Below are 6890 nucleotides of genomic sequence, written 5' to 3'. Positions count from 1 at the left end.
GATTATTATTACTATTTGCAAAAAATCCTGATGATAAAGTCTCTTTAAAAGAACTCAGAAATAAACCGTAATGAAGGTAAATATATTCAATATGTCCTATAAATGCATAGGGCTATGCATTTCAGCACATAACCAATGTCTTCCTAAGGCCGGGGTCACACTAGCTTTGAATACGGACAAGTGTTATGCGAGAAAACATTGCATAGCACTCGGATCAGTGTTAATCTATGGGGCAGCTGACATGACCGTTATTTTTCTCGGGCATGAAATAGAAATCGCAGCATGCTGTGATTGTACACGTATATCAGCCAAATCCTGCCAATGCAAGTCTATGTGTGCGAGAAAAAAAAATCGGACAACACATGGACCATCAGTGTAGCTTGCGAGAAATACACAAGCATTTTCCAGGTGACAGGATATTGCCTCATCCATTATTAGGATGCTTTAGAATGCAAATTTCCCTGGCAACTTCTTCAAAAAGGCCAGAACACACTTCCACAGAGACCAGCAACATGGCCAGACACATAAATGTTGAAATGTTGATAGTTCTGGTGCAGGAGAGGCCGGAAATATGGGACCAACGTGATGCCCATTATGGGGACCAAAATAGAAAGGATGCAGCTTGGAGGCGATTATATGCAGCCAGATGTTCCCCAATTATGAGGAAAGTCCACGTGAGGTGCAGCAGGAAATTAGTAAGTACAATTTTAAAAAAAAAGTAATAATGAAGCAACAAATTAACATAACATCATCATATGTGATGGTTTTTTTTTTAAATATCCTTGTTTTACACTTTACACTTGGCAAGTAGCATGCCACATTACACTGTAGCCTACATTTTGCAATGAAAACAGTGATCAAAATGTAAAACATTTATTGTGTTAATTTCCAGTGTCTGATGTCATTAGACGGTGGTGCAGCTGCTGTGATCAGTACCGCCATGAGCGCCTGCAGTGGGCGAGAAGTGGAGCAGAGGGCCCTAAAAAGCGAAAACATATCTATTATGACAGATTGAATTTCCTTGCTTTCTTTATGGATCTACGTGTGTAAGTGCATGCATGAACCCACATTTTACACATGGCCTTATGGTCCAATATTAATATTTGTTCCTTATTTAACTTTGTGCTAAAAAACAGAACTGACTCCAACCTTACTGAATGGGAAACAGCATCTGACTCTGAGGTTAACTTGGACCCTGTTGTTGAACCTGAAGAAGTGGCTGGACCCACTTCTGCAGTATCATCAACAAACCAACCACCACCACCAGCATGGCCTTCTGAAGGCCAGGAGACCATCAAGAAGATGAGGAACGTGAACATAGTGGAAGTCCTACACTACCCCTGAATACTTCACCCATGGCTGCAGCAATCTCATGCCGTGGCAGGCACAGGAGGGAGCTTGCCACCACTGGAAGCAGGTGCCAAGTAGATGTAGGGGGTATGGTAAAATATGTTATTGCCTTTGCCTTTCCCTCTTGTCCCGATGCCGTTTGTTGTTAATGTTTGTATATATTAACATATTATGGTACTGCTACACGATTTAGTGTATTACCACTCCTATATTCTGGTATTGCTACATGGTCAGGTGTATTACTCTCTTTTGCTAATTGTTCTATGGTGTAACATATGTTTTACTGTTTAAACTGTATTAATACTTGACTAAGTAGGGAAAGCGTAGTACCTAAATTTAGCCATAAGATGGAGTACAGTATACTGTTAGTCATAACATTGTGCATAGTCATGATAGGAGGGACCACTGTGGGAGAAGATAGAGAGCTTCCTGTTTTTTTAGTTCAGAATAGCCTTGGAGCTGGACAGCTCAAGAGAGCCAGAGTGCCCCGACAGTCCAGATGGGCTTAATGCCCAGGACAACGCAGTTACCACATAACATTCCAAAGCAGGAGCCCAGCCATCTACAGCAGCAGTGGGCAACCGCAGTGTTGGAACAGAAGCTGAAGGAAAGGCATGGAGAGTACAGGGATGCAGGAGACTCCATGATGTGACAACTTATCGCGTGGGGGCTGATGCCCTCAGATCTGGTGCGAAACAGCTGAGATATCCTCCAACCACTGTGAGTTTAATTAGAGAGGATGCTGTGTTACCATTAAAGGTGGTATGTCCCCGGAAAGTACTGGAGGCTGTTGGAGGATACAGAATGGTGCAAGAGGGCAGGTCACTCTCCCAGTGGTTTCTGGCTCTGGGAGCTAATGATTTTGTGTCTGGGGTGAAACAGACTGAGGGATGCGTATCTGTAGCAGAGTGGTGCAGGGAGGATGCTGAGGAACTACCAGGGACAGCCTGACCTGGGCCTGTGCTATTTGACCATGAGAAAAGTGCAGTGAAAGGAAAGGAACACCGTTTTATAAAGCCTGTTGTAAAAGCTGTGAAAACATTGGATGCAGTGTGTGAAAAACCTAGCAAAGATGTTCTTGTTGAAGTTGAAGTGGACTGTGTCTCAAGTAATGCAATCAGCCTGGAGAGAGTCTCCCGCAGCAAAGGGGAGATCCAGAAAGAGCCGGACCTGACGACACAGGTATGCTGACAAATGGTGATAATTTTCATGTGAGGGGAGGCAAGGGCACAGAAAGCCAGGTGTCGTCGGCCATGACTACTGCCCTGGGCCAGACCCTTACATAGACACTGGGGTTTTGGACTATCTATCATGCACTGTGAACAATGATGGTGAGGATGCATATGCACAGAGTCTTGCATTCTGTCTGCACACATTTCCCCTTGAAGTCAGTCTGCGGGCCAGAGGTGCTATGCAAATTTTGATAGATGCATGCACTGAGTCTAATAATCCTACTCTGGTGCTTTTATACCTAGAAAGATGGCAGATGTCCAGCGCCAACTACCTACAAATGCCTGGAATCCAGGATGAGCCAATAGCAGTCACAGAACCACTTTTCACATGGATGCCATCACCACAGTAACATCAAGCCCCGTACCAACACTGGCCACAATATGTGAATTTTCAAAATGAGCCTGCACCTACCCTGCTTGACTTGGTAATTCTGGGAGTATACAAAAATGGCCCACGCCAACCCACATGGTTATGTAAATCTATACCCAAATGCCCAGTACCATGTTCCACAACAGGGCCCTTCTTTGGTCCGTAACCAGCCTCATCCACCTCTCAGGGTCCCAATCTGGTTGGTCCGCAAACTAGCCAAACCACTCATGCTGTCCTCTGTTGTGAACTCTATTTTTGGGCTCCCTCTAGTGGTCACAAGCGGTACTGTGTAGTGTTGTCTTTCTGCAGGTTGCAGCATCAGCTGGTTCGTTATCCTTGGTTGGTTTCCTATTTAGCCCACCTGGATACTCAGTTCCTTGCCTGCTATCAATGTATTCAGTGCTCTTCAGATTCCTTGTGTCTACCTTGCTCCCAGTCTCTCCAAGACAAGCTAAGTTTTTGTTTGATCATTTTTTGATTATCAGCGTTATGTTTTTAGTCCAGCTCGCTAAAATGTGATTTCCTCGCTTGCTGGTTGCTCTAGGGGACTGAGTTTCTCCCCCCACACCGTTAGTTGGTGTGGGGGTTCTTGAAATCTCAGAGTGGATATTTTGTAAGGGTTTTTTACTGACCGCATAGATTCCCTTTTCTATTTTCTGCTATCTAGTATTAGTGGGCCTCATTTGCTGAATCTGCTTTCACCCCTGTGTATGTGCCTTCCTCTTACCTCACCGTTATTATTTGTTGGGGGCTTCTATATCTTTGGGGATTATTTCTCTGGAGGCAAGAGAGGTGTTTCTTTCTTTCTAGGGGTAGTTAGTTCCTCAGGCTGACTCGAGACGTCTAGGATTTTTAGGCACGTTCACCGGCTACTTCTAGTGTGTTTGGATAGGTTCAGATTTGCGGTCAGTCCAGTTTGCCACCTCCCTAGAGCTTGTCCTATGTTTGTTACTTAGCTGGAGTAATTTGTGATCCTCAACCACTAAGGATCATAACAGTCCTCCCACCATCACCTCCACCTTCATACCATAATTTGTAAAACAAAGTCACATCATGACTAAACTTTTTTTTTAAGTTCTTGCTTGCCCTGTAATAGTGGGCAAATATGTTATATGCTTTAAAAAAAAAAATTGTGTGTTACTCAAACCTGTTTTGAGTAAAAAAAAGTTAATTCAATGTGTGTGGTTTATGCTTTAACAAATATATAGATGATGTGTTTAATTTCACAATTCAAACATTATTAGGGCAAAACATCACACACTTCAAACAGTAACATAAGTTTATTTTTACAAAAAATAAAAAAAATATAACATAGATACTGCATTGTCTTGCCATGGAATATATCTCTCTGGTGAAACAAAATAATTTGTAAACACATCTTGCACTTTAAGTCCAGAGGGCTGACAATCTGGATGATGTATATGTGTAGCAGCCATGCCATTATTTTCATCTGCATCATCATCACCATCATTTGCTGTACAGTCATGGATTCTGGTGAAGTTGTGAAGTATCACACATGCTTTAATAACCACATTCACATTTCCTTCACAAAGTTGAATGGCTGACTGCAGGAGCCGCCATTTGTCACAGAGAATGCCAAATGCACACTCCACCAATCATTGTGAGCGTGATAGGTGAAAATTAAATATTCTAGGTGGTCCAGGGCTCTTCATGGATAGCGCATCAATTGAAAGGCCTCATCAGCAATGAACACATAAGGCACCGCTTCCATAGTTAAACCTGGTAGCTGACGTGAGGGTGGGAGTTCCAAGTAATTACTGTGCAGCCGCCGACCCATTATGGAAGAATTGAAGATTCTGGAGTTTCCAGTTCTTCCATAGGCCCCAATATCTAAAATTATAAACCTGTAGGTGCTGTTGACCAGGGCCATCAGTACTATGGACTGAAATTATTTGTAATTGAAATATTGCGACCCTGAGTGTGGTGGCTTACAAACACGGATGTGCTTCCCATGCAGTGATCCAATGTAGTTTGGAAACTGGCACGTTTCCTCAAAGCCACGGGCTATCTGCAACCAGTCTTCTTTTTTGGGCTCAGGCATTACCGATTGATGCAGTCGGGACTATATTTCTGAGCACGTACAACGGACAATGCCTGAGATGGTGGATTTCCCAATTAAGAACTCATGGTGAAGTGCTACCTAGGAGAGCCCAGTGGATAGAAATCTTTAAAAATAAATGAAAAGGACATATCCATGCATCATCTTAACAGTTAAGGAGATCATAAAAGTTATGGACATTGCAAGGTAAGCATTGGCTTAACAAGCGACAACACTATGCAATGCCTAGGGAACATATATAAATTCCAAACAGCAGGGAATGTCAAACGCAAAAAGTAATTAATCCATTAAACTAGAAAAAAGGGCACAAACAATTCAAACAAAAGGAAGGGAACAGTGTATTTAGAACAAAAAAAGCCGGAATATAGAGGATGAATACATACCATAATGTAAGTAAGAGGCGCTCCTCTGTGGAAATACACTTGCACATCTTGGTGTCCTTGAAGGTGATCATAGGGCGCACAGTCTCCAGAAGAATGTCAAATGTGGGCATGCACATCTGACAATACTGGTAGAACTTGTCAGGATGGCTGTGCAGTGAAGCATACAGATGGTGGAAATGCCCTTTAGTCAGCCGTCGCCTCAGAAGTGGATGTCCCCACATTCATCTCCGCCTCCTCTGATCTTCAATCACTGGGTAAGGCTCACCAGAATGTTGGTGCAAAATCCAGTGGAAAATAACCCTCTCAGATGTGTTGAAAGTAAGCCTCTCCGACATGTTTGACACAAAGAAGCAATGCCAAAACACCAGCACGGACTCTAATGCAAAGATAGGAGGGTGGAACTTGTTGAGGAGCCAATAATAGGGTCCTTGATTAGGTTTTAATTCATTTCAGGCCATTTATCCATTTTTTGTCCATTTTGCATGTCAGCGAGAAAGTTCAAGCCATACTCATGACATATGAATGTCATACAGATACATAGATGCGAGGAAATCGCATCATCGCATTGCAAATGGATTACTCACAGATGACCATACGGAGAACACTCGTGCGACTCTCGGCCAAGGGACTCAGACCAATTTTTCATACGTTAGGTGTGACCCCAGCCTAAGGCTAATTAGAGTAAAAAACAATGGGGATTTGCAGTGGCATGTAAAAGTTTAAGCACCCATGGTAAAAATTACTGTCATTGTGTGAACAGTTAAGAAAGTTGAAGATGAAATGATCTCTAAGTGGCTGAAAGTTAAAATTACACATTTCCTTTGTATTTTAGGAAAAAAATATATATACTGTACAGACCAAAAGTTTGGACACACCTTCTCATTTAAAGATGTTTCTGTATTTTCATGATTATGAAAATTGTGCATTCACACTGAAGGCATCAAAACTATGAATTAACACATGTGGAATTAAATACTATACAAAAAAGTGTGAAACAATTGAAAATATGTCTTATATTCTTGGTTCTTCAAAGTAGCAACCTTTTGCTTTGATGACTGCTTTGCACACTCTTGGCATTCCCTCTTCGACTGCTTACAATCTGGCTTCCGGTCACACCATTCCACTGAAACTGCCCTAACTAAGGTCACCAATAACCTCTTAACCGCCAAGAGCAAGTGACACTACTCTGTCCTCCTCCTCCTGGACCTGTCGGCTGCCTTTGACACAGTGGACCATTCCCTATTATTACAGACCCTCTCATTTGTTGGCATCACAGACTTGACCCTATCCTGGATCTCATCATACCTAACAGACCGGACATTCAGCATCTCCCACTCACATACCACCTCCTCACCTAGCCCCCTATCTATCGGAGTCCCACAAGGTTCAGTCCTAGGGCCCCTGCTCTTCTCCATTTACACCTTTGGCCTGGGACAGCTCATAGAATCTCATGGCTTTCAGTATCACCTCTATGC

This window comes from Ranitomeya variabilis, chromosome 2 (genome assembly GCF_051348905.1).
Source record: "Ranitomeya variabilis isolate aRanVar5 chromosome 2, aRanVar5.hap1, whole genome shotgun sequence".
Lineage (NCBI taxonomy): Eukaryota > Metazoa > Chordata > Amphibia > Anura > Dendrobatidae > Ranitomeya > Ranitomeya variabilis.
The sequence above is the reverse complement of the archived record's forward strand: the minus strand, read 5'-3'. Positions refer to the sequence as shown.